This window comes from Syngnathus scovelli, chromosome 1, assembly GCF_024217435.2.
Source record: "Syngnathus scovelli strain Florida chromosome 1, RoL_Ssco_1.2, whole genome shotgun sequence".
Classification (NCBI taxonomy): domain Eukaryota; kingdom Metazoa; phylum Chordata; class Actinopteri; order Syngnathiformes; family Syngnathidae; genus Syngnathus; species Syngnathus scovelli.
In genome coordinates this window covers 707,891-735,773 of record NC_090847.1, presented here as the reverse complement: position 1 = coordinate 735,773, position 27,883 = coordinate 707,891, and the positions used below count along the sequence as shown (strand labels likewise).

The window sequence follows — 27,883 nt, the reverse complement described above, 5'->3', positions numbered from 1 at the left end:
CTCCTCTCACCCACAACCTCAATGGAGTCCAGGGGACAGCCCAGAACAGAGCTCGCTCTTCTGAGCATCTTATTCAGTCCCCCCCTGTCCCGGTCACTACTGCCCCCACCCCAGCAGACCACAGCGTAGATGATGGCCGAGGCCACCATAGAGTCATAGCAGGTCCGGAGGAGAGCCCTGCACACACCGAAGGACCTCAGTCTCCTCAGCAGATGGAGGCGACTCTGGCCCTTTTTGTACAGGATATGGGTGTGATCAGTCCAGTCCAGTCCAGTTTGTTGTTAAGGCGAACACCCAGGAATTTGTAGTTCTCCACTACCTCACTGTCCGATCCCTGGATGTTCATTGGAGTGAAGATGGGTGCTGTCCTCCCGAAGCTCACAATCAACCCCTTCGTCTTGCTGGTGTTGTTCACCTGATGCTGGTTGAGCTCACACCAGCTGACAAAGTCCTTGATGACCAACCTATATTCCAGATCGTTCCCCTCTGCGACATTTCAAACAATGGCCATGTCGTCGGAGAACTTCTGGATTTGGCAGTGTGCGGTGTCGTGGGTAAAGTCTGACGTGAACAGGGTGAAAAGGAAAGGAGCACCCTACCCTGGGGGACACCAGTGCTGCAGTGCACCACGTCGGACTCACTGCGATGTAACCTCACAAACTGCGGCCGGTCGGTGAGGAAGTCCGTTGTCCATGCAGTCAGGCACTGGTCCACACCCGCCTTCTCCATCTTCACCCTAAGCAGTGACGGCTGGATGGTGTTAAAAGCGCTGAAGAAAACAAAGAACATGATCTTCCCAGTGCTCCTGTTGTCCTCCAGGTGAAGCAGTGTTCTGTGCAGTAAATAAATCAATGCATTGTCCACCCCAACACCAGGCAGGTAAGCAAACTGCAGGGGGTCCAGCTGCGCTCCCACTAGTGAACGCAGGTGACCCAGGATGATCCTCTTCATAGTCTTCATCAGGTGGGAAGTCAAGGCAATAGGCCTGAAGTGGTTAGGCTCCTTGGGGCATGGCACCTTTGGTACAGGGACCACGCAGGAGGTCTTCCACAGTACTGGGACCTTGTTCAGGCTCAGGCTTAGGTTGAACAGGTACCTGACCACACCACTCAGCTGGTCCGCACAATCCCTGAGCAGTCTCGGCCAGATGCCGTCTGGGCCCGGGGTCTTCCCTGCTTTGATCTTTCTGAAGTGAACCTGAAGATCTGTAAAGAAGAGGGGGATGTCGGAAGACCGGGGTGATGGAGTGGAGACAGGAGACAGAAGAGTGACTCCGGGGGAGGGGGTTGGTGAGCTGGCGGGGGGGCTGGAGTGTCGAAGGTGGTAGAAAAAGATGCGGAGTGAGGTGAAGGGGTGGGGGGGAGGCGGAATCAAATCTGTTGAAGAACAGATTGAGTTCATGCACCTGTTGGATTTTGTCCACAATTTAGGGAGCGCACTATCTGCGCCTCACGGCAAAAGTCATTGCCAATCACCAGTTATCCAATTTACTCACTGTGTGCTCGTTTGATTTCTTCAGATTTAGGAAAATGCTAAGACACTGAAGCAGAAATTAGACTTACACAGGTTGGTTGAGTTCAATCACAATTCTTGTTCAGAAAGCTCTGTCTTCAGGAAAGTACAATACAGCGCTGGGCCTTTCAAGAGCGCAAAGTCTCCATTCAGAAAAGGCCACCTTCAAGGTTCTTTGGTCAGCTTATATTCAGTCGGCCAGTGTGGGCCGAGTTTGATGGGTGATGAGTCTTTGGGGTGGGGCAAGTTCACAGGAGAGTTTGATTCCATGGGAGTGGATGCTGGTTCGGTGAGAGCTGGTTCCGTGGGGTTGGGTGCTGATTATGGGAGATTCGATTTGTGGGGGCTGTTGTTGTCCTTTCCGTCTTTCAGCCTTGACGATCGTCTTTGGCTTGGCTGTCTCCCTCTGGCACCTGCTGGTTTTATCTCCAAGTGACCTTCCTGTAAACATTCTTGCACATATACTGTTCCACCTCATCCATTCATCATTCTTTCAATTTTGTCATTTTGTACGAAATTATGTGAGCTTTTGGCTGTGACATCATCTACCTATTTATTAATGTTCCCTGACCATGCAAAGTTTGTACTCACCACTTACCATGTTTTTGTTTGTTTGTTCTTTTGATCTCCATGTACTTGCTTACGTCATCATATTCTTAGTTTAATCATGCTTTCAACCATATCTTTTCTTTGTTAGGCAAAATATTTCCCTCTGTCCAGAACGTTCAGTAGTAATCGAAAACTGGTGTCTAGAATTAGTCAAAACATAAGATACAATCAAGTACTGAACATTTTTAGACGACTTTGGCAGTGTCCGTGATTTAGAAAATCATCAGGCATGCATTGAACAGTTCCTTAAGGGTCATTAAGCTATTCAGGCAATATATCAAAAAACATTTGTTATTTCAAAGTGCTCAGAAATATATATATCAGATCATAAAGTTATAAAAACCTTTCTCATTACCACTTATCAAAAATGTCTAGTTATGTCTTCTTTATTGATTTGGTGTGTAGGTATAATTATATGTTTAAAATGTTTCTTTTATTTATTTAATATGTGAATATACTTGTCTGCTTATGTACTTTATTCAATGAGGTTTGAGCCAGAGCTGTGGACTCGGTCGGATTTTTGCACCGAGTCCGGCCTCTTGACCACCGAGTCCGAGTCCGGGTCCCAGTCCGGCTGTCAATTTTTTCCGTTAATTCATGTGACTGCTTCGTCTTTAGTCAAGGCTAATTTAGATCAAAATCTATCAGAACGAACGCAACTGCTTTCACACTGGCTGGTTCGGCTTATATAGGATCCCTTGCTGAGAGGGCGGACGTAAAAGTGAGGCGACGTTCCAATCGGACGTCGGATCGATAACATTTTCCCTGCCCCACCGGAGTTGTGCTAGTTCATAACGTAGATCACTCGAGGCATAGTCATAAATGTACGGTTGACAATTTAACCGATAGAAGTGGATACATTGGAACATAACCTACACTCTAATATATTATTTGACATGGTATTAAATGCGTGGCTTTACAAAAATGGTCATTGAAGCCCACCCTTAGCCCTGAGTGCCATTGGCATGAGGCAAAACGCTTGAAAACACTCTTGCCCAATTAAATAACCATTCTGAAACACGGGACATGTAAGATAATATTTTTTAATCATTAATTACACCATTATAGCTCAGACATTTATCTAAACACAAATAATTAGTGACGACCCCACAACTATCGAAACACATCAATGATATAAGCTGGGTGACATAATCGTCCTTGACATTGGTACATAATGTAAACATTAGCCTAAGTGCAACTCAACGTGGCCGCATTGATCGTAAGCAGGGCTGTGGACAGTATTCCTACTCGCATTCTGAGCAGCATGATGAAAATAAAATTGAACGTGATTTTTTTATTGTCGGACTCGGTGGACTCGGTCAAAATCAGCACCGAGTCTGAGTCCGAGTCCGGCAAAAATGACAGAGTCCGACCGAGTCCGAGTCCCCGAGTCAGAGTCCAAGTCCAGGAATATAGGTACGTTTTGTGTGCCAAATCTTCATTACAGCCAATAGCAGATTTCTGATTAAAGGTACAAAAAGAAAAGCAATGACTATGTGTGTCCGCTGGTTCTTCTCTGCAACACAGGAAGTTTGCATTCACTACAGTTGTGCCCATCGGCAAAAGGCAGCCCCCAACTACCACATGAGTAGCCGACAGGCCTGTTCTAAAACAACTCACTGATGAGGACGTATTATTTTCAAGGAATGTTCTAGAAGTAATCGTTGTTAAAAAAAAAACACATGATGGTGGTTCTTGGAGATCACTGTTTATATATACACACACAAATATATATATTGAGTCTAGGGAGACAAATACACCGCAAACTGTGGGTAGGTGTCAGGTGATGAGCCACAGAAAAAAATCACAGTTGCCACAGAAAGATGACAAGCCTCATTTTGAAGCAGAGCTAAACATCAGGGATGAGAACGGCAAATGAAAAAAAACACTGATATATTGATCAAAACCAGAGCACATTTCTTGGCTTGCTTATCCGAGTCGACAGCATAGACATGGAGACTTTCAAGGCAAGTTACCCCAAGTTGCGCAGCGGTCTGGGTTAGCTACAACAAACATACACCATAAAGGTCAAGCCAGGTGCCGTGCCATATTCAGTAAAAAAAACCAGGAGGATTCCACTACCACTGGTGGGTGAAGTCAAGAGAGAGCTCCAGCGCATGGAAGCTCGTCATTAGTCGGGTGAAGGAGCCAACTGATTGGTGTGCCGGCATGGTGGTCGTGCCCCAAAAGGACAAAAGCAGCATTTGAAGACCTAAAGAAAGCTCTGTCCTCTCCTCCGGTGCTGGCTATGTATGACCCGGGCAGAGACACCAAAGTATCTGCTGATGCATCATCATATGGGTTGGGGGGCGTAATTCTTCAGAAATGAGGGGAAGGATGGAAGCCTGTGTCTTACGCATCACGGTCACTCACTCCAACTGAGCAACGATACACACAGGTGGAGAAGGAAGCTCTGGGCCTCACATGGGCCTCATATGGGCCTGTGAACGGTTTCGGGATTTCCTCATTGGAAAGGAGTTTTGCCTGGAGACCGACCATAAACCCCTTCTCATCCTGCTTGGAGCCCAAGCACTGGATCTTTTGCCACAGAGAATCCAGGGTTTCAGGATGAGGGTGATGCGCTACTCATACTCCATCGTGCACGTACCAGGAAAGTCGCTTTGGACAGCAGACACACTTTCACGTGCAACCTGTAAAATGACGCATGTCCACTGATGACCAGGAGCTGATGGAGAGCACAAACATATTTGTGGACTGTGTCACTGAGAGTCTACCTGTCAGCTCATCATATACAGAAAACCTGAAAGAGCAGTTGAAAGCCGACAGTGTCTGCTCGCGTGTCATGACCATGTGCATGGAAGGATGGCCAGCACATGCAAAACAGGAACCAGCGCTAAAAAATGACTGGCCGGAGCGAGCCACATTAACAGTGAAAGATGCTAAAGGACACACGACTGGTAATACCTTCCGCAATGAGGAATGACGTGCTGTTCAAATTACACGAAGGACACTTAGGTGTCCTGGAATGTAAATCACGTGCACGTCAATCTGTGTGGTGGCCGGGACTCAGCCAGCAAGTGAACAAAATGGTACTGAACTGCAGGACATGCATACAAGAGCGACACAACCCAAAAGAGGCACTCGTGCCATCAGGGTGCCCTGAAAGACCTTGGCAAAAGTTAGGAACAGACCTTTCTACACAAGAGGCAGAATAATCCTCTAAGGCAGTGGTTCTTAACCTTTTTGGAGGTACCGAACCCCATCAGGTCCATATGTGCATTCAACAAACCCCTCTTTGGGGGGCGAGTTAAACGAACCCCATCAGTTTCATGTGCACATTCACCGAACCCCTCTATATAGGGAGGGATGACATACCAGCAAATCAGTGTGACTTCTGCTGTTGCCTTTGCAAGAACAGTTCAGATATGCGTTATCACGAATTTACACGATATTCAGGTGTGTTCAGCCATCCGTGGGCGGGGGGGGGGGGGGGGGGGTTAGCGGGGCGGGGGCGGGGCAATGACATACCAGCTCTGCCGAACCCCTGAAGCCGACTCACCTAACGCCTAGGGTTCGATCGAACCCAGGTTAAGAACCACTGCTCTAAGGTCTGACGAGACAAAGGCAGTCTACCCTATGATCCCTGGAAAAAGGGAGATGTGGTATTATCGTATGTTGAAACTATAATATTATATAGTTTGTTATTGGAGGTCTCAAATAATGTTGACAGTTGGGGGCTCTGTGGTGCGCCAGGGGCATTGTACTGCTATGTAAGACATGAGTGGGGAGAAAATAAAAAGTTGCTGAATAAAGAAGTTGCATTCGTGTTCATCTCTACTCCGTATAAACACAACAGTCGTGGACTGCGTTCGCGCTCTCCCCTGGTCTTTCTGATTAAAACAAAAATCACACGCAGTCGTACGTACATGGAGTTTAGGTCTGCGGTGCTGTGACACACTGAATGCTTTTGAGCATGTTATTAACTGTACTATGGAACTGTGCATTTGCTTGCTAAACTGTATTAACCAAATTAGTCAATGCAAAATAATATGGAATTACCACGTTCCTGACTCGTCATATGATATGAACGTATCAAAACCTTTTTGTCGGCTGTAGGTCTGTCTTTTTAAGAATACGCCCGATTGTTGTTCCTCATACATCTCAGTATAGATTTCTAGAAAACAACATTTACTTTCTAAAGTAAATTGACAGATTTATATTCAAATGTCAAATATCGAACGCCACCATCACAGTGGAGGTAAATTACACTCCAAACCATGCCAGCAACGAGAAAAGCCTCAATTATTTGCGACACGAGAGATATAGAGCACTTCTGAAATTTGAGAAATCATTTGAGAAATTACGATCGTATTTTGTTTCCCGATTTGAATAAAGTTATGAAATCACACGTTTTCAAATAAAACACAGAGATGGGATCATTTCCCATTCTCTCATACCAAAAGTACACATACCAAGACATACAACTGTTTTTACCTTCAATACTCATAATAGACGCCCAATCGATAGGTGACGCTGTTTGAAAGAAGGTTTGATCAGGTACCTACAATCCTGTGCGCCAAAGATGTTTAAAGTAAAAAAGACATTAATGAAAACAAAATACTTGTTTAAACCTTCTATTTAGGTTGAGTCCTTGTAAGTATAGTAAATCTATCAACGTCTATTGTTTGTATTAGAAGGACTGGTTGCTACAATTTGAGTGTGAGACCGCCTGTGAATTTGGTGAGACCAGCAGTGATGTGGCCCGTTTTGACCCAGATTATCAGATCTCTCTTTCTTTTCAGATGGAATAAATCTTTCGCCTTTTACTAAAGATTTCCGTGGGGAGGAACAATAAGAGTCTATCTCTACCCATTCTCACCAACGGTTTGTTAGAATAGGCCTCTTTGGCACCACTTTTATGGTTAAAATTCTCTCTTCTATGATCAGCTCTCTTAATCCCTCAAACCCAAGAACCGAGACTACACTTGATTTTAGCCAAAAGGCCGAGAAGCGATGGAGTATGCGAGTGACGGACTCACTTACAGGCTTCCCCGTCTACCCATTCTCAGCAACGGTTTGTTAGAATAGGCCTCTTTGGCACATGTGATTAGCTGGGTAGCTTGAGCTATGCCGTTATATCGCTGCAACCCTTCTCTTGCTTTATTAGCTTTCTCTTCTCTATGACACCCTTTGCACATATGTAGAAGTCGCTCTCAGTTAAGACTACAAGGTCACACGTCATCACACAGGCTAGGCAGAGTCGCCTCCTTGCAGAAAGGCGGCCCAGAGTAGTATAAGAGCAGGAACCTTGGCGCTGGGAGAGGGACCTTCTTTCGCATCTCGCAGAAAGGGCTCCACAGCTGTGCATCGATCATTCTGGCATACATCAAATAGTTAAACTGTGAAGGCTGCCTCTTGGTAATTACTGTTAGCATATCGAGCATTAAAGATAAAGAACTGGGATCAAACCTAACAGGTTACAGTACGGAACAGAGTGCTGCTCTTCTGGGCACTAATAAATCGGCAAACTTGTCTGATGACTTATTTGTTCACTCTTCTTCACCCGCAGTAATAAATATAGTTCACGAGGCATATATGCTTCCCCTTTCAGCAGTCTCTATCCAAATACACAGTGTAGATACCTATTAAAATGGTAGACCCGATGAACATGAAAGGCAAAGATGGATAATTCGCCAAGAACTTTCCAGGGTCATCATATGTACAACGGCTGCACCGAAAGAGTTGGGCCAGAATAGAGCGGAACTCATGCAGAAGTGCATGAACACCACCTTGCTGAAAGAATAAAACCAACACAATGCATGAATTCACGACAAATGACATACCACCAAATCGGTGTGACTTCTGCTATTGCCTTTGCGAGACCAGTTCAGATATGCTTTATCACGAATTTATAAATCTGGTGTGTTCGGACCTCCGCAGTGGAGGCTCTGCTGAACCCCTGAGACCGACTCACCGAACCCCTAGAGTTTGACCAAATCCAGGTTAAGAACCACTGGTTTAGAGGCAGTTATTTCTGCAAAAGGAGGATCTACTAAATATTGCTGTCATTTTTCTGTTGGAGTTTCCAAATGTATGCACCTGCCTACTTTTGTTTAAATAATGATTGCACCCTGTCTGCAAATCCTATAAACTTCATTTCACTTCTCAAATATCTGTGTTGATCACTGCCATCATCCGCCATGCATGGATTCGGGCCATCTGATTGGTTCCTTTGCCCCCCCATACACACAGGAATTGGTTAGGACTTGATTAGTAAATGCTAGGAATCGTTTTGCCTGTCTGTTCAGAGCAAGAAACAAGCCACTAGCCCCACGGGAAGTTGTCATTTTTTGTAAGCTTGTGTGTATGTAAATTTGTCATGGTCCAACGTAAGACTGTTTAGGGTGAATAAAAAATAACTGCAACAAGTTTATTCTGCTATTAACCAGATTCAAACTGGGGTTGCAGCCGCCTCATTGCTATATTATGGCCAATATGCAGTTGCATGTTTAGGGTCTTTTCTCTAGGAACTTCAGCCACGACACCCAGGCAGACCATGAAAGAATGTCGATGTTAAAATGTTGGTTGAACTATCCAATAACTACGCAGATCCGATGATTCCTAAGACTTGAGATCAGACAAAATTGGAAAGACTATTTTTTGATGGTGTCTGTGAGTTACTTCAACCCAAAAGTTCACATAAATTACACATAGCTAATGTTGACCACAAAATGGTATGTGAGCTGGCCAGGAGTCCTGGAATCTTTTGATTTGTAGACAGATGCGTTATCCATTGCTCCACGAGCCCCACAGGAATATGTGGCTTATAAACTTGTGTGTAACACTTTTACAAAAATGAAAAACAAAAAAAAAATGGGTGACATTATTTGAATATGCCATGATGCTTTATCCATTGCGCCATTCGCCCTACAAGTTAAGGCTATCGACCGCAAACGTGAGGAAAATCGTCATTGTCCAAAAGATGGCTGTTCAGCAATAGTGAGCAAGGGACAAATTCCACATAGTTATTTGAGTATGCCATGACCCTGATTCGAACCAGGGTTGCTGCAGCCACAACACCGAGTACTAACCACTATATGATCATGGCCAATATGCGCAACTTATTTAACGCTACTGCATACAGGCCATGATCGTGTAGTGGTTAATGGTTGTGTTCCATTCGAATCCGGGTTATGGTATAATCAAATTACTTTGATGAATTTGTCTGCTGGTCACTGTTGCTAAGCAGCCTTCCTTTGGACAATGACAGTTTTCCACACAAGTTTACAGTCGATACAGTCTTGTAGGGTGAGTGGCGCAATGGATGACACATGACGGCAGATTCAAGTGATGAGAATCGAAACAACAGATTCAAGAGACCCAAGGTAAATGAACACAACCCGTTTCGTTTCAATTGACAGCCCATGTGACATGCACCTCAGATGAAATGGGGCTAGTTGATCAACAGCAATGTTTTAACGAAGGGATCATCTGGGAGTTAAACCCCAGACCTCTCACACCCAAAGCAAGATTCATACCCCTAGACCACTGGTGTCAAACTCGAGGCCCGGGGCCAGTTATGGCCCACCGTATCATTTTCTGTGGCCCGCAACGACAAATTGTGCATTAAATCTATGTCATACTAACATTGCAAATTGTCGGAACTTTTAAGAATCTTCTTAAAATTATTTTTGAAATATGTGAAAAGTTTCCACGAGTCTGATTTGAAAAAGCAATTATTTGTCAGTTTGTTTTGTAGCTTATACTGTATATAATATGAGGCGTTTATTTATTTGGGTTGACAGTCATAATGGCCCATCGAGGGAAACTTTGACTACAATGTGGCCCGCGACAAAAATGAGTTTGACACCCCTGCCCTAGACCAACGAGCCTCAAAGAAAGCTTGCAGACCATGGTACATTCTGTGTAACATTGGCCTGTCATATGAGAAAGGACTCATATGTGAGGTTGCTGTTTGTGGACTTCAGCTCTGCCTTCAACACCATTGTGCCGCAGCGACTCATCTGCAAACTCGATGAGCTGGGCCTCAGTACCTCCCTCTGCAACTGGATACTGGACTTCCTCTGTCAGAGGCCTCAGGTGGTGCGTGTTGGCGACAAAATCTCCGCCAGCATCACGCTGAGCACGGGGGCCCCCCAGGGCTGCGTGCTCAGTCCATTGCTCTTCACCCTGCTGACGCATGACTGCACTGCGACCTACAGCGACAACCACATAGTGAAGTTTGCTGACGACACGACTCTGGTGGGTCTCGTCACGAAAGGCGACGAGACTCGGTACAGGTCGGAAGTTGACCTTCTGACCACGTGGTGCAGGGACAACAACCTCCTGCTGAACGTCAATAAGACCAAGGAAATCATTGTTGACTTCCGGAAGGGTCACACAACACACCTGCCGCTGATCATCGACGGTGCTGTGGTGGAGAGGGTGAGCTGCACCAAGTTCCTGGGGGTGCACATCAGTGAGGACCTCTCCTGGTCCGCAAACACCTCGTCACTGGCAAAGAAAGCTCAGCGCCGCCTGTACTTCCTGCAGAAGCTCAGGCGTGCATGTGCTCCTCAGGCAGTCCTGTCTACATTCTACCATGGCACCATTGAGAGCGTCCTCACCAGTTGCATCGCTGTCTGGGGTGGTAACTGCACTGAACAGAACTTGAAGGCCCTGCAGCGCATAGTGAATACGGCTGGTAAGACTATTGGTGCTTCGCTCCCCTCCCTGAAGGACATTTACACCTCCCATCTCGCCCGCAAGGCAACCTCGATTGCCAGAGATGTGAGTCACCCGGCTCACTCTTTGTTTGACCTTCTGCCCTCTGGGAAGAGGTACAGGAGCCTGCGCTCCCGCACCACCAGACTCGCCAACAGCTTCTTTCTCCAGGCTGTTAGGGCCCTGAACTCGCTACCCCCTTCTGCGTAGCGTGCGGCACTGTTGCGCTATTTTCGGGAATGTCAGCTGTACGCGCACTTGCTCCTTTTTTTTCTGCTCCTCTTATTTATTTATTTATTTATTTATTTATTTATTTATTTATTTATTTATTATTGTTGTGTTATTTATTCATTATTTATTCAGCACGCTTTTGTTATACTTGTTTACTTGTTTGTCTGTTGTGAGCCATGTCTTGTCACCGTGGGATAGGGGGGAACGAAATTTCGGTTTCTTTGTGTGTCTTTGGCATGTGGAGAAATTGACAATAAAGCTGACTTTGACTTTGACTTTGACTCCACACAACGATAGACAACAGTGTTTCAAAGAAGAGCTCGTCCGGGAGTTTAACCCGGGCAATCAAAGAACCCTAGGCGAGAATCATTCCCCTGCACCAATGAGCCCCATAGTAGACCAGCTGACCCCATTACATTCCAGCAGAATTTCAAAGATTCTCCCAGAAGGTAAACTTAAAAACACATGGAAGAACACACACAGGTGAAAAAAATGTTTCCTGCTCAGCTTGTGGCCAAAGATTCTCAGAGAAAGGAAGCTTGAAAAGACACACAACAACCCACACTGGTAAGAACCCTTTTTCCTGCTCAGTTTGTGGCCAAAGATTCTCTCAGAAGGTAAATTTAGAAACACATGTAAGAACACACACAGGTGAAAAGCCTTTTTCTTACTCAGTTTGTGGCCAAAGATTCTCAGAGATGGGAAACTTCAAAAGACACACAAGAACCCACACTGGTGAGAAAAACCTTTTGCCTGCTCAGTTTGTGGTCAAAGATTCTCAGAGAAGCGACAGTTCAAAACACATACACAGGTAAGAACCCTCTTTCCTGTTTAGTTTGTGGCAAATATTCTCTCAAAGCAAGCCTTCGACAAGGATGGGATTTGAACCCATGCGTGCAGAGCACAACGAATTAGCAATCCATCGCCTTAACCTCTCGGCCACCTCGTCTTGTGTTGATAAGTCATGTTACGTATGTTGTGCCAAGATACTTTGGATGTGAATGTGAAACCGACGAGGATGTGATATGAAATGATGAGTGGAGAGCACAATGGAGTAGCAACCCATCGCCTAAATATTTCAGCGATCGCATCTCATGCATGAGTTGAATAGGCGACGTGATATGGTATGTACGGTGTAGTATAAGCCGCAAGGTAAAATGATACGATACTTTAGATGTGTAACGAAGAAAAGGTAAGCCACAAAATAAGTGACACTGTAAACAAAGCAAAACGTTTTTTCAATGTTGTCTCACCCCAAATCTTTGGGATCATCGGATCTGCACAGTTGGATAGTTCCACCGACATTTTAACATCAACATTCTTTCATGGGTGTCTTGGCTGAAGATCCTAAAGAAAAGACCCTAAACTTATTGTATGCGATTGCATATTGGTCATGATCGTATAGTGTTGTGGCCGTAGCATCACCGGAACGAATCTGGGTCATGGCGTCAGTAAATTACCTTGCTGAATTTGTCCGTTGTTCACTGTTGCCAAACAGCCTTCTGTTGAACGCAGGCTTCCAGACATTACGTCCACCTATGTTTTAACATCAACTTTATTTCATAAAGTTCTTCCAAATTCATCTTGGTGAAACTCCCTCCTTCAGGTGTTCCCATCTTTTTTTAGGCCTGGCTGCCACGAGGCAGCGGTAGAAACAAAATATGACCCTGAAAGGGCACGCCCAAACCGGCTATGATATTAATCAGAATTCGTTCATCACTAAAATGCAGTCCTCAGGTCCATGTCATATTCGCTACCAATCGGAATGTAACGGACAGATTTATATTCAAATGTCCAATCTCGAACGCCACCGTCGCAGTGGAGGTGAATTACACTCCAAATTCACCTCCACTGCAACGACAAAAGCCTCAATTATTTGCGACACGAGAGATATAGAGCACTTCTGAAATTTGAGAAATAATTTGAGAAATTACGATCGTATTTTCTTTCCCGATTTGTGTCGTTATGAAATCACATGTTTTCAAATAAAACACAGATATGGGATCATTTCCCATTCTCTGATATCAAAAGTACACGTACCAAGACATACAACTGTTTTTACCTTCAATACTCAAAATAGACGCCCAATCGCTGTTTGAAAGAATGTGTTCGATCAGGTACCTACAATCCTGTGCGCCAACAATGTTTTAAGTAAAAAAGACATTAATGAACACAAAATACTCGTTCGTTTAAACCTTCTATTTAGGTTGAGGCCTTCTAAGTATAGTAAATCTATGAACGTCTATTGTTTGTATTAGAAGGAATGGTTGCTGCAATTTGAGTGTGAGACCGCCTGTGAATTTGGTGAGACCAGCAGTGGGGTGGCCCGTTTTCACCCAGATTATCAGCTCATTCTTTTTTCTCTTCAGATCGAATAAATCGTTCGCCTTTTACTAAAGATTTCCGTGGGGAGGAACAATAAGAGTCTATCTCTAGCCATTCTCACCAACGGTTTGTTAGAATAGGCCTCTTTGGCACATGTGTTTAGCTGGGTAGCTTGAGCTATGCCGTTATATCGCTGCAACCCTTCTCTTGCTTTATTAGCTTTCTCTTCTCTATGACACCCTTTGCACATATGTAGAATTCGCTCTCAGTTAAGACGACAAGGTCACACGTTATCATACAGATTAGGCAGAGTCGCCTCCTTGCAGGAAGGCGGCCCAGAGTAGTATAAGAGCAGGAACCTTGGCGCTGAGAGAGGGACCTTCTTTCGCATCTGGCAGAAAGGGCTCCACAGCTGTGCATCGATCATTCTGGCATACATTAAAGAGTTAAACTGTGAAGGCTGCCTCTTGGTAATTGCTGTTAGCATATCGAGCATTAAAGATAAAGAACCGGGAACAAACCTAGCAGGTTACAGTACGGAACAGAGTGCTGCTCTTCTGGGCACTAATAAATCGGCAAGCTTGTCTGCTGACTTATTTGTTCACTCTTCTTCACCCGCAGTAATGCATGTAGTTCACGAGGCATATGTGTCCCCTTTCAGCAGTCTCTATCCAAATACACAGTGTAGGTACCTATTAAAAGGGTAGTCCCGATGAACATGAAAGGCAAAGATTGATCATTCGCAAAGAACTTTCCATGGTCATCATATGTACGAAAGAGTTGGGCCAGAAGACTAGAGCGGAACTTATGCAGAAGTGCATGGACACCACCTTGTTGAAAGAATAAAACCAACACAATGCATGAATTCACGACAAATGATATACCAGCAAATCAGTAGTACTTCTGCTGTTGCCTTTGCGAGACCAGTTCAGATATGCGTTATCACGAATTTATAAATCAGGTGTGTTCGGACCTCCGCAGTGGAGGGAGGCTCTGCTAAACCCCTGAGACCGACTCACCGAACCCCTAGAGTTTGACCGAATCCAGGTTAAGAACCACTGGTTCAGAGGCTGTTATTTCTGCAAAAGGAGGAACTACTAAATATTGATGTCATTTTTCTGTTGGGGTTTCCAAATGTATGCGCCTGCCTACTTTTGTTTAAATAATGATTGTACACTGTCTGCAAATCCTATAAACTTCATTTCAATTCTCAAATATCACTGTGTTGATCACTGCCGTCATCGGCCATGCATGGATTCGGGCCATCTGATTGGTTCCTTTGCCCCCCCCCCTCCCCCATACACACACAGGAATTGGTTAGGACTTGATTAGTAAGTGTTAGGAATCGTTTTGGCTGTCCGTTCAGAGCAAGGAACGAGCCACTAGCCCCACGGGAAGTTGTCATTTTCTGTAAGCTTGCGTGTATGTAAATTTGTCATGGTCCAACGTAAGACTGTTGAGGGTGAATAAAAAATAACTGCAACAAGTTCATTCGGCTATTAACCAGATTCAAACTGGGGTTGCAGCCGCCTCAATGCTATATTATGGCCAACATGCAGTTGCATGTTTAGGGTCTTTTCTCTAGGATCTTCAGCCACGACACTCAAGCAGACCATGAAAGATTGTTGATGTTAAAATGTTGGTGGAACTATCCAATAACTACGCAGATCCGATGATCCCTAAGTCTCGAGATGAGACAAAATTGGAAAGACTATTGGTTGACAGTGTCTGTGAGTTACTTCAACCCAATAGTTCACAGAAATTACACATAGCTAATGTTGACCACAAAATGGCATGTGAGCTGGCCAGGAGTCCTGGAATCTTCTGATCTGTAGACAGATGCGTTCGTTATCCATTGCTCCACGAGCCCCACGGGAATATGTGGCTTGTAAGCTTTTGCAAAAAATGAAAATAAAAAATGGGTGACTGTTGGGTTGACAACATTTATCTGAAATCAATCTCGGAGACGGTAGGTCTTTCTTGGCTTAGCGTTTTCTCCTGCGCAGAAGGGCGCATCCCAGACACAGCAAGTGTGGCTGAGATTCGCGCTTCGCGCTGAGTTTTGCCGACCTTTTTATTGAGAAAGAAACAATTGGGCAAGTGTACATGATCGGGTAGGTTCACAGGCAGGAAATACATTCCAAAGTTATATCTCATTACCACAGAACAAAGGGGATACTCTCGTGGACGGAGCAGTATTGGACGTCTCATGACTATTAGCTTAACAAAAACGTAGTCTTTAGTGGCCCTGGGAATACATCCCGGTGTCGTACTCATGACTTCAACTTAAATGAGACCTCTGTCTGCTTCAGCCATCCCATGACAATCTCATGATCTGAACATGTCTAGCTAACTATGGGGCTTATTGTATAGCGTGGCTAATGACTCCAGTCATTAGCCGGCCATATGCCCCCAAATCATTTTCACAAGGCTAGATGGTCACATACTGCGGAGAGTCTTGCACACAAAAGTAGATACATAGAATCCAATGATAAAAAGTATATCATTTCCAACATTCCCTCCTGTTTTTAACATTGGAATTCATGGGAAAACAAAACATCAACTAATAACTACATATGTGTATAAATGAGTATATGCTTACACAATATAGTATAGTACCATCAAAAAGCATGAAAATTTACATTCCAGAGTTTATCAGAACTACAGCCCTTCATCCGGCTTTGGCTATGTTCGTTATAATGGAATGTATTTTGTTCTGGATCGTCAAGAAAAATAGACAGGTAGGCGATTTACGCAAGGCGGTCCCACTCATCTTGTTCACACTGGGCCAACATGATATTCTGGACAGCAGATGCTGATGTCAGCCTTTTAGTCATGTGACTAATTAAAATAATGCCGCATGTGGTCATTTGATAAAGTAATGAAGGACATAATATTGACACAATATCACAGCATACTGCAAAGTTGAAATGCTCTTAGTTTTGCCCCCCTTGCATATGTATGTGTCTGTCGATGAATTGCTCTGGGATCACTGCCCAGGGCCTGCTGTCCATCCAAGATCTTTATGTCCACTTCACCGTCCTCAGAGTCTCTTCCCAGGCCCCGGTCAGCGTTCAGGAGTTCCCTAGTAATCGACATCTCCATAACCAGTCGTCAGCAAACAATTCTTCTCCTTTGTGGTTGTTTGGGGCACGGGGATGATTGGTGGTCGTTGTTCAATAGAACCTCCAAGCGTCCCTGCATCTACTCCTACGATCCAGAGGCCCGCGTGAACCTAAAACAAACAAACAAACAAACAACAACACTCCCCCCAGGAGTTATGAATTATCTTCCTTATTTCTCATCGTGCTGTCAGTCTCGCACGATTTCTCCTGTGACTGCTGCCTGTTGAATTCTGGCACGTCCTGTTAAAGCCTCCAAAACAAGTGAATCCAAAAAAGCATTGAATGTCACAATTAAATTTTATATGTATCTACTTACGCACTCAAACGTAACTCCACCCCCCTTTAACACATTCGCCCAATGTGTCATTAGGCATTTAAAAAGGAACCGGCAAACGTCCTACCACATCATCACGTCTTGCAGCCAGTCCTGTCGAACCTTGCAGTCATCCAGGATCGTCATCCCCAAGTTCCTGAAAATTGACTGTGCACCTCACACTCGGCAATACCAACAACGAACACTTGTACTCACAAAACTACACAGGCATCGAGTATCTACTAAATGAAAATAGACACACAATGAATCATGGCGCACGGGGATTCCGTCCTGAAAATCATCAATCATCATAAAAATCAAAAGGGTTAGGGTTAACATTTTCACGTGAATTCAACATAAACTTTCCAAGACTGCAATCGACAACCTGCAAAAGTAATACAAGTTATAAAACAACCAGCAATCTGCTCCTTGGCTGTCGGTTGACGCTGCAATAAGTCAAGTGACACACAGAAACAAAGCCAAGCTCGCACTTGCCACAAGCAAGCTTAAGTTCCATATGTATGGTTGTCATCTACATAGTCTGTCACCTTGTCGGGTGAGTTCAGGTTCGTCATGTCATATGTCCATCGTCCTAGTGTTCGATATCAGTCCTGTCTTGTCCATCCGTGTTGCTGAATTCGGCCTTCTCCATGAACTATTTTTGTTGTTCATGGTGCCTTTGATTAACCATCGGCTGTTAGTCATCACGCTTGGGTGTTCCCGTCTCAGGTGAGAGGAATCTCACCCTCAACTGTGACCCTTTCATACCAACCACAAAATACTTTGGCCTTTCATACTGCCCTCAACACACACACACACATATTCGTAACCACACAAGCGCCAATCCATTTGCATCTATCACTCATACAACAGCAAACAAATTTAGTATGTGTAAGTGAACAGGCAATCAGCGAATATTAACGGTAAACCCTTCATTTCTGGATGTCCTTCCCAAGTGAATATTTCGTACATTCGTACCGGACCTTTACTGTAAAATTGCCAATTAAATGCCTAAAAATTCAGTCATTTGTACTGCTGAGCATGTTCATGGGTGAGCATGGGGAAAGAAGCAGCCTCAGTAGGTCCTTAAATAATCTTGTCCTAATCCATCGTTCTGATCGAGCACCTGGGTAAAGATACTCAAAAGTCTTCCTCCAACAGTCTACTCCACTACATTATTTTCACTTTGCCATGTTAAGGCATTTGTTTTCCGAGTCCTATCACATTTGTCATCGCGTTCACTGTCACTTGGTGTGAGTCTCATGCAGTGTTATTCTTAACTGTAAAAAGTTTTCATGGCTGTTATTCCTTGATCTTATCAAACTTTTTGTTTTGACACCAGAATTTCCCTATGAGGTGTGATTAACTTCTACTTTATTAATTACCTCCATTGAATAATCTAATCACCTTTTGACTGCATCCTAGTAGATCCTAATGCCCTATTTTTCCTTCTCCGAACTGTTAATGACTAAATGTCTAATTGTTAAGCTGGATGGGCTAAATGTGATTCTACTCTTATCTCTTACAATTTTAGCCTATCTGTTTCATCCAAATTTATCCTCTGACTATGATACTTTTTCTTTCTTCGTAACACTACACAATTTGTTCCTTATTTGTTTATCTTTTAGCAAGACTCCTCAGTTGTGTCAAACTCAGTGCCCAAGCAAGCTTCCATCCACTCTGACCCAAGCTCCACCAAGTTTGATAACGTCTTGATGCATCTTTCAGGTCTTGTGTGTCTTTCGCCGCACCTCATTGTCAGGTTGTTATCTTTGGTTGTAGTCCCAGAGTCAACTCATCCCTCACTCTTGGATGAGTCCATTTTCAACTGAGTCCATTCTCATCTTGTGAGCTCCTTCACTCTTTGTACTCCGCCTCCGAGGATGTCGTTCTCCTCCAGGGCGTTGTGCTCCCCCCAAGCACAAATATAGTCCTTCTTTGCTCCTGCAAAGGTCAAAGGTGCCTTAGAGCCATGCACCATTTTTCTTGATGTTCTCAGCTGTCGGTGGAGTCTCGGGATCGAGTTTCAGAGTCACTGATGGATACTGAAAAAACAGACTGGGATACCAAACTTAAATATCATCTTCCAATTTGACATAAATTCCATAGTGCCTTCTGTTAATCAAACTTCAAATTCTACTATTATCAATAATCTAATCTACCTGAGAAGAACAGCGCCTTTCCTTCATGAGCGCTCGGATGTATTGTGATGGACCTCATTTGAACCATTTTAAATTGACAGATTACCCTAAACTTAAATTGCAAGTCTTAACTGTTATTTCTCTCAATTATACTGTAATTTCCAGAAACTCCTCCTATTTTCAGGCCACTATCTATCTTTTGTTTTCCTAACTTTGATTTTATGCCATTCTCTCTATTACCTTTCCACCTTTCCTGATTTGAGCCTTCAATTTCTGATCTAGTTTCCAAATTTTGCCTAGTATCATCTCTATTTTGACCTCAGTATTAATGGTGTTATGCTCACTTTACAGATATTACTGAACTGTCCTGAATTTATAATTCACTGCCAGTACATCGAAGGCCATTTCTCAGCCGTTCACTTTTTCCATGTTCCTGTTAGGCTCCACTATTCGAATCTTCGAATTTTTATATAGAGTTTCTTTTAGGTTCCTGTGTGGATCATGTTTCACACAAACAGGACATGCTTAAAAAAATTTTTTTTTTCAAGAATCTAAACCAAAGGTAACTAATAGGTAACTAATAACTCATCTCCCCCCTGTTGTCACATAAGTGACACAACAGGCGTTGCCTTAAAAGTCATTTTGGCAAAACAGTTTTGTTATTGACATCGTCAATAGCACCTTATCCATTATCACACCCTTTGTTGTTTGAACTAATATCATTTTCAATCTTGTCAATCCTTCTTCTACTTTTGGTGTCCACGCGAATGTATCTTTGACTGCTAACGGCTGTCCATGAGCCACTCCTGTTAGTGGCTTAGCAATTTCAGCATAGCATGGAGCCCAAGCTCAGCTGTAATGACAAAAAAAAAAACATCAGTTGTTCTTCGTGGCAGGTCGTGGTGTGTCTAATATAACCTGTTACCTGCTCTCCCTTTCGCTGAGAGTAAACCAAGATAGTTTACTTCTGGTTTTTACCCATCCTAACTTCTGTTACTTGACTTCACTTCCTCTCTGGCCTAAATGCTGCATGAGGAGAAAGGAATCTCATCCTTACACTTCCTTTGTTTCAAAAGCAATTATCATCATTGTAGACGAAAACTTGAACTTTTGTCTACTTGAAGCCCTTTGAGACTGTTTGTGATTTAGGGCTATACAATAAACTTGACTTGACTTTTAGATGAAAGCCTAAAACGAGCCATTCAATTCATGATAATCAGTCAACCACTGTGAAATAAGGCCTATTTTCTTTTCTTAGCATTAAATATGCTCAAAATCATTCTTTCTTCAAAGTTGTTCTACTACTTTTCACATAGTAGTCTCCAACAACGTCAACCAGTCAAGCTGTATCTTGTCATTCATTCCTGCTCATTTGCATCTCACACACGCGCACACACACACAGGTACGCACGCATGCACTGTTCTCACTCTCCTCAAGCTCTCTTCAAGCCGTCCACACAGTCATACTACATCATTTTTAATTCACAGTCCTCATTTGAATCTGTCCTATCTCAAGGTTCTTGGTAAAACAACCCACTCATTCCGATTTTGACATATTCCAAAAATTCACTCAAGAGATGCTTGCATTGAATTAATTCCATAAGCTTTTCATTTCCAAAAAATTTGCAGATTTAGGGCAATTTTCCTTCCACTCATTCTTACAGGCAAATTCTACATTTCACCTTTACATTGTCCCAGTTTGAAATTCACATCATTCAGCCCATTTAAATCACACTGGGAACGTTTTTAAACATTCCCGAAATTGCAAAATTAAGAAATTCATATTTTCACGTTAAATTATTACTTCTTTGTAATGCTATGGCATGCTCAAACTTGGCCAATAAAAGATTGATTCAAATTTCTGCAAAATTTTACAAAATTCATATTTCACCTCTAAGTTCTACATGTTTCAACTGATTCAATTCTGCTCGAACATCATTCTGTTGCATCTCCTAAATATTTATTCATCTTTTTCGCCTGTCTTTACACCAATTTCTCCAAAAAATGCATTTTCCAGTTTCAATGTCTCCTTTTTATTTTATTTTTTCTTGCAGTGCAAATCGAATAGACCCCAGTCTAGTAACTTTCCTTGCACACTATTTTAGCCAATTTCAAAATTTTAACACATAGACACACATAAACACACAGAGAACACAAGGACAACACAAAGGCCCACAACAAAACACAGTGCACAAACAACATCAACAAACAATGCTGTGCAAACGTCTTCCTCTATTTGATGTTTTGGTTTTACTATTTTTATTTATTTTTTCTCACATTACTGGCCTTTCAATAAGGTTTGACAACTGTATCATTCGCATACATCAGCATCATTTATACTTTGGGGAAATTTAACAGCCTTGGTCATGCTTCTTGTTTGTACAGGAGTTCTTATTGACTGACCATAATATATTTTGCTATCATATGGGGGGGGGGTTCAGGTCTTTTAAATTAGATGCATGTTTTGCATAGGAGCAGAAGGAGCTTCTGCCTCAGGCTCCTCTTCTTGAGCCACGCCTAACAGTGCGCCTACGCACTATAGCTTCATTGTCTGACAATCATACTTGCGGCCTCAAGTTTGGTAACTTATTTAACGTATACTTCTCATCCCCTGATACATTGTCAGTAACACTTTGACGGCCCCCCCCATTGTAATCAATTTAGTTCAACATTTAAATCATAGGGATTTCTAAAGATGGAATGTTTCTTTAGTGCAATAACAACTTTCTGTGGTAATTCCTGCTTTGACCAGTTTTCTGGTGAGGAATTCCACAGAAATTTGCCATTTCTCCCCACCATGTTACATGCAGCACAATAGCGAGTGATACGTGCTACCATTCACACACATTCACACCGCGGAATTTTCTTAACACAACGAGGTGTATTTCCGTCTACAAGTTCCATCTGTAGACCGAATTCCTATCACTTGGAATTCACAACAAGGACTCCGCCGTCCTTACCCGGGTACCCTTTTTCTGGGGACTAAAATACCCCAACCACGCAGCCAACAAAGAGGTCTCACCGAGTCTCTGAGAGATTTCTTTTGAAGTTTCCGTCAATCCTCGCTGCCGAGAGGTGCTGAACCGGACGCCGGCCTGGTGGATGAACATTGTTCCCCAGGGCTTTCCTTCAGGCGTCCTGTGACCTCTGCCGTGCACGGATTCGGCGTCTTCAACACTCTTCGGATCAGCGAGCAGATTTTCAGGAAATCCCGGACGAGCCCCCAAAAATGTTGGGTTGACAACATTTATCTGAAATCAATCTCGGAGACGGTAGGTCTTTCTTGGCTTAGCGTTTTCTCCTGCGCAGAAGGGCGCATCCCAGACACAGCAAGTGTGGCTGAGATTCGCGCTTCGCGCTGAGTTTTGCCGACCTTTTTATTGAGAAAGAAACAATTGGGCAAGTGTACATGATCGGGTAGGTTCACAGGCAGGAAATACATTCCAAAGTTATATCTCATTACCACAGAACAAAGGGGATACTCTCGTGGACGGAGCAGTATTGGACGTCTCATGACTATTAGCTTAACAAAAACGTAGTCTTTAGTGGCCCTGGGAATACATCCCGGTGTCGTACTCATGACTTCAACTTAAATGAGACCTCTGTCTGCTTCAGCCATCCCATGACAATCTCATGATCTGAACATGTCTAGCTAACTATGGGGCTTATTGTATAGCGTGGCTAATGACTCCAGTCATTAGCCGGCCATATGCCCCCAAATCATTTTCACAAGGCTAGATGGTCACATACTGCGGAGAGTCTTGCACACAAAAGTAGATACATAGAATCCAATGATAAAAAGTATATCATTTCCAACAGTGACATTATTTGAATACGCCATGATGCTTTATCCATTGCGCCACTCGCCCTACAAGTTAAGGCTATCGACCGCAAACGTGTGGAAAATCGTCATTGTCCAAAAGATGGCTGTTTAGCAATACGTAGTAAGAAAGGGACAAATTCCACACAGTAATTGGAGTGTGCCATGACTCGGATTCGAACCGGGGTTGCTGCAGCCACAACGCAGAGTACTAACCACTATACGATCATGGCCAACATGTGCATCTAATTAACGCTACTGCGTACAGGCCATGATCGTGTAGTGGTTAATGTTCGATTCGAATCCGGGTTATGGTATAATCAAATGACCTTGTTGAATTTGTCTGCTGGTCACTGTTGCTAAACAGCCTTCCTTTGGACAATGACAGTTTTCCACACAAGTTTACAGTCGATACAGTCTTGTAGGGTGAGTGGCGCAATGGATGACACATGACGGCAGATTCAAGTGATGAGAATCGAAACAACAGATTCAAGAGACCCAAGGTAAATGAACACAACCTGTTTCGTTTCAATTGACAGCCCATGTGACATGCACCTCAGATGAAATGGGGCTAGTTGATCAACAGCAATGTTTTAACGAAGGGATCATCTGGGAGTTAAACCCCAGACCTCTCACACCCAAAGCAAGATTCATACCCCTAGACCACTGGTGTCAAACTCGAGGCCCGGGGGCCAGTTATGGCCCACCGTATCATTTTCTGTGGCCCGCAACGACAAATTGTGCATTAAATCTATGTCATACTAACATTGCAAATTGTCGGAACTTTTAAGAATCTTCTTAAAATTATTTTTGAAATATGTGAAAAGTTTCCACGAGTCTGATTTGAAAAAGCAATTATTTGTCAGTTTGTTTTGTAGCTTATACTGTATATAATATGAGGCGTTTATTTATTTGGGTTGACAGTCATAATGGCCCATCGAGGGAAACTTTGACTACAATGTAGCCCGCGACAAAAATGAGTTTGACACCCCTGCCCTAGACCAACGAGCCTCAAAGAAAGCTTGCAGACCATGGCACATTCTGTGTAACATTGGCCTGTCATATGAGAAAGGACTCATATGTGAGGTTGCTGTTTGTGGACTTCAGCTCTGCCTTCAACACCATTGTGCCGCAGCGACTCATCTGCAAACTCGATGAGCTGGGCCTCAGTACCTCCCTCTGCAACTGGATACTGGACTTCCTCTGTCAGAGGCCTCAGGTGGTGCGTGTTGGCGACAAAATCTCCGCCAGCATCACGCTGAGCACGGGGGCCCCCCAGGGCTGCGTGCTCAGTCCATTGCTCTTCACCCTGCTGACGCATGACTGCACTGCGACCTACAGCGACAACCACATAGTGAAGTTTGCTGACGACACGACTCTGGTGGGTCTCATCACGAAAGGCGACGAGACTCGGTACAGGTCGGAAGTTGACCTTCTGACCACGTGGTGCAGGGACAACAACCTCCTGCTGAACGTCAATAAGACCAAGGAAATCATTGTTGACTTCCGGAAGGGTCAAACAACACACCTGCCGCTGATCATCGACGGTGCTGTGGTGGAGAGGGTGAGCTGCACCAAGTTCCTGGGGGTGCACATCAGTGAGGACCTCTCCTGGTCCGCAAACACCTCGTCACTGGCAAAGAAAGCTCAGCGCCGCCTGTACTTCCTGCGGAAGCTCAGGCGTGCATGTGCTCCTCAGGCAGTCCTGTCTACATTCTACCATGGCACCATTGAGAGCGTCCTCACCAGTTGCATCGCTGTCTGGGGTGGTAACTGCACTGAACAGAACTTGAAGGCCCTGCAGCGCATAGTGAATACGGCTGGTAAGACTATTGGTGCTTCGCTCCCCTCCCTGAAGGACATTTACACCTCCCATCTCGCCCGCAAGGCAACCTCGATTGCCAGAGATGTGAGTCACCCGGCTCACTCTTTGTTTGACCTTCTGCCCTCTGGGAAGAGGTACAGGAGCCTGCGCTCCCGCACCACCAGACTCGCCAACAACTTCTTTCTCCAGGCTGTTAGGGCCCTGAACTCGCTACCCCCTTCTGCGTAGCGTGCGGCACTGTTGCGCTATTTTCGGGAATGTCTGCTGTACGCGCACTTGCTCCTTTTTTTTCTGCTCCTCTTATTTATTTATTTATTTATTTATTTATTTATTTATTTATTTATTTATTTATTTATTTATTATTGTTGTGTTATTTATTCATTATTTATTCAGCACGCTTTTGTTATACTTGTTTACTTGTTTGTCTGTTGTGAGCCATGTCTTGTCACCGTGGGATAGGGGGGAACGGAATTTCGGTTTCTTTGTGTGTCTTTGGCATGTGGAGAAATTGACAATAAAGCTGACTTTGACTTTGACTTTGACTCCACACAACGATAGACAACAGTGTTTCAAAGAAGAGCTCGTCCGGGAGTTTAACCCGGGCAATCAAAGAACCCTAGGCGAGAATCATTCCCCTGCACCAATGAGCCCCATAGTAGACCAGCTGACCCCATTACATTCCAGCAGAATTTCAAAGATTCTCCCAGAAGGTAAACTTAAAAACACATGGAAGAACACACACAGGTGAAAAAAATGTTTCCTGCTCAGCTTGTGGCCAAAGATTCTCAGAGAAAGGAAGCTTGAAAAGACACACAACAACCCACACTGGTAAGAACCCTTTTTCCTGCTCAGTTTGTGGCCAAAGATTCTCTCAGAAGGTAAATTTAGAAACACATGCAAGAACACACACAGGTGAAAAGCCTTTTTCTTACTCAGTTTGTGGCCAAAGATTCTCAGAGATGGGAAACTTCAAAAGACACACAAGAACCCACACTGGTGAGAAAAACCTTTTGCCTGCTCAGTTTGTGGTCAAAGATTCTCAGAGAAGCAACAGTTCAAAACACATACACAGGTAAGAACCCTCTTTCCTGTTTAGTTTGTGGAAAATATTCTCTCAAAGCAAGCCTTCGACAAGGATGGGATTTGAACCCATGCGTGCAGAGCACAACGAATTAGCAATCCATCGCCTTAACCTCTCGGCCACCTCGTCTAGTGTTGATAAGTCATGTTACGTATGTTGTGCCAAGATACTTTGGATGTGAATGTGAAACCGACGAGGATGTGATATGAAATGATGAGTGGAGAGCACAATGGAGTAGCAACCCATCGCCTAAATATTTCAGCGATCGCATCTCATGCATGAGTTGAATAGGCGACGTGATATGGTATGTACGGTGTAGTATAAGCCGCAAGGTAAAATGATACGATACTTTAGATGTGTAACGAAGATAAGGTAAGCCACAAAATAAGTGACACTGTAAACAAAGCAAAACGTTTTTTCAATGTTGTCTCACCCCAAATCTTTGGGATCATCGGATCTGCACAGTTGGATAGTTCCACCGACATTTTAACATCAACATTCTTTCATGGGTGTCTTGGCTGAAGATCCTAAAGAAAAGACCCTAAACTTATTGTATGCGATTGCATATTGGTCATGATCGTATAGTGTTGTGGCCGTAGCATCACCGGAACGAATCTGGGTCATGGCGTCAGTAAATTACCTTGCTGAATTTGTCCGTTGTTCACTGTTGCCAAACAGCCTTCTGTTGAACGCAGGCTTCCAGACATTACGTCCACCTATGTTTTAACATCAACTTTATTTCATAAAGTTCTTCCAAATTCATCTTGGTGAAACTCCCTCCTTCAGGTGTTCCCATCTTTTTTTAGGCCTGGCTGCCACGAGGCAGCGGTAGAAACAAAATATGACCCTGAAAGGGCACGCCCAAACCGGCTATGATATTAATCAGAATTCGTTCATCACTAAAATGCAGTCCTCAGGTCCATGTCATATTCGCTACCAATCGGAATGTAACGGACAGATTTATATTCAAATGTCAAATCTCGAACGCCACCGTCGCAGTGGAGGTGAATTACACTCCAAATTCACCTCCACTGCAACGACAAAAGCCTCAATTATTTGCGACACGAGAGATATAGAGCACTTCTGAAATTTGAGAAATCATTTGAGAAATTACGATCGTATTTTCTTTCCCGATTTGTGTCGTTATGAAATCACATGTTTTCAAATAAAACACAGATATGGGATCATTTCCCATTCTACACGTACCAAGACATACAACTGTTTTTACCTTCAATACTCAAAATAGACGCCCAATCGCTGTTTGAAAGAATGTGTTCGATCAGGTACCTACAATCCTGTGCGCCAACAATGTTTTAAGTAAAAAAGACATTAATGAACACAAAATACTCGTTCGTTTAAACCTTCTATTTAGGTTGAGGCCTTCTAAGTATAGTAAATCTATGAACGTCTATTGTTTGTATTAGAAGGAATGGTTGCTGCAATTTGAGTGTGAGACCGCCTGTGAATTTGGTGAGACCAGCAGTGGGGTGGCCCGTTTTCACCCAGATTATCAGCTCATTCTTTTTTCTCTTCAGATCGAATAAATCGTTCGCCTTTTACTAAAGATTTCCGTGGGGAGGAACAATAAGAGTCTATCTCTAGCCATTCTCACCAACGGTTTGTTAGAATAGGCCTCTTTGGCACATGTGTTTAGCTGGGTAGCTTGAGCTATGCCGTTATATCGCTGCAACCCTTCTCTTGCTTTATTAGCTTTCTCTTCTCTATGACACCCTTTGCACATATGTAGAATTCGCTCTCAGTTAAGACGACAAGGTCACACGTTATCATACAGATTAGGCAGAGTCGCCTCCTTGCAGGAAGGCGGCCCAGAGTAGTATAAGAGCAGGAACCTTGGCGCTGAGAGAGGGACCTTCTTTCGCATCTGGCAGAAAGGGCTCCACAGCTGTGCATCGATCATTCTGGCATACATTAAAGAGTTAAACTGTGAAGGCTGCCTCTTGGTAATTGCTGTTAGCATATCGAGCATTAAAGATAAAGAACCGGGAACAAACCTAGCAGGTTACAGTACGGAACAGAGTGCTGCTCTTCTGGGCACTAATAAATCGGCAAGCTTGTCTGCTGACTTATTTGTTCACTCTTCTTCACCCGCAGTAATGCATGTAGTTCACGAGGCATATATGTGTCCCCTTTCAGCAGTCTCTATCCAAATACACAGTGTAGGTACCTATTAAAAGGGTAGTCCCGATGAACATGAA

The 27,883-nt window shown here is 43.8% G+C and overlaps 1 long non-coding RNA gene and 5 other non-coding genes across 6 annotated transcripts; 3 read left to right on the top strand and 3 right to left on the bottom strand.

The window, feature by feature from the left end:
• The first annotated feature begins 6,866 nt into the window (after positions 1 to 6,866).
• On the top strand, positions 6,867 to 6,976 carry LOC125994030 (U5 spliceosomal RNA). The gene has a single exon (XR_007490475.1). It is a non-coding gene; the product is annotated as a U5 spliceosomal RNA (small nuclear RNA).
• Positions 6,977 to 11,904: 4,928 nt separating this feature from the next.
• On the bottom strand, positions 11,905 to 11,986 carry trnas-gcu (transfer RNA serine (anticodon GCU)). The gene has a single exon. It is a non-coding gene; the product is annotated as a tRNA-Ser (tRNA).
• Positions 11,987 to 13,386: 1,400 nt separating this feature from the next.
• LOC125994044 (U5 spliceosomal RNA) lies at positions 13,387 to 13,498 on the top strand. Its single transcript, XR_007490479.1, has one exon. It is a non-coding gene; the product is annotated as a U5 spliceosomal RNA (small nuclear RNA).
• A 1,837-nt stretch (positions 13,499 to 15,335) lies between these two features.
• On the bottom strand, positions 15,336 to 22,757 carry LOC125989896 (uncharacterized). The gene is made up of 2 exons (XR_007488739.1): positions 19,867 to 22,757; positions 15,336 to 19,794 (listed from the first exon to the last, which is right to left on the bottom strand). It is a non-coding gene; the product is annotated as an uncharacterized lncRNA (long non-coding RNA).
• A 2,957-nt stretch (positions 22,758 to 25,714) lies between these two features.
• On the bottom strand, positions 25,715 to 25,796 carry trnas-gcu (transfer RNA serine (anticodon GCU)). Its single transcript has one exon. It is a non-coding gene; the product is annotated as a tRNA-Ser (tRNA).
• Positions 25,797 to 27,182: 1,386 nt separating this feature from the next.
• On the top strand, positions 27,183 to 27,294 carry LOC125994042 (U5 spliceosomal RNA). Its single transcript, XR_007490478.1, has one exon. It is a non-coding gene; the product is annotated as a U5 spliceosomal RNA (small nuclear RNA).
• The last annotated feature ends 589 nt before the right edge of the window (positions 27,295 to 27,883 follow it).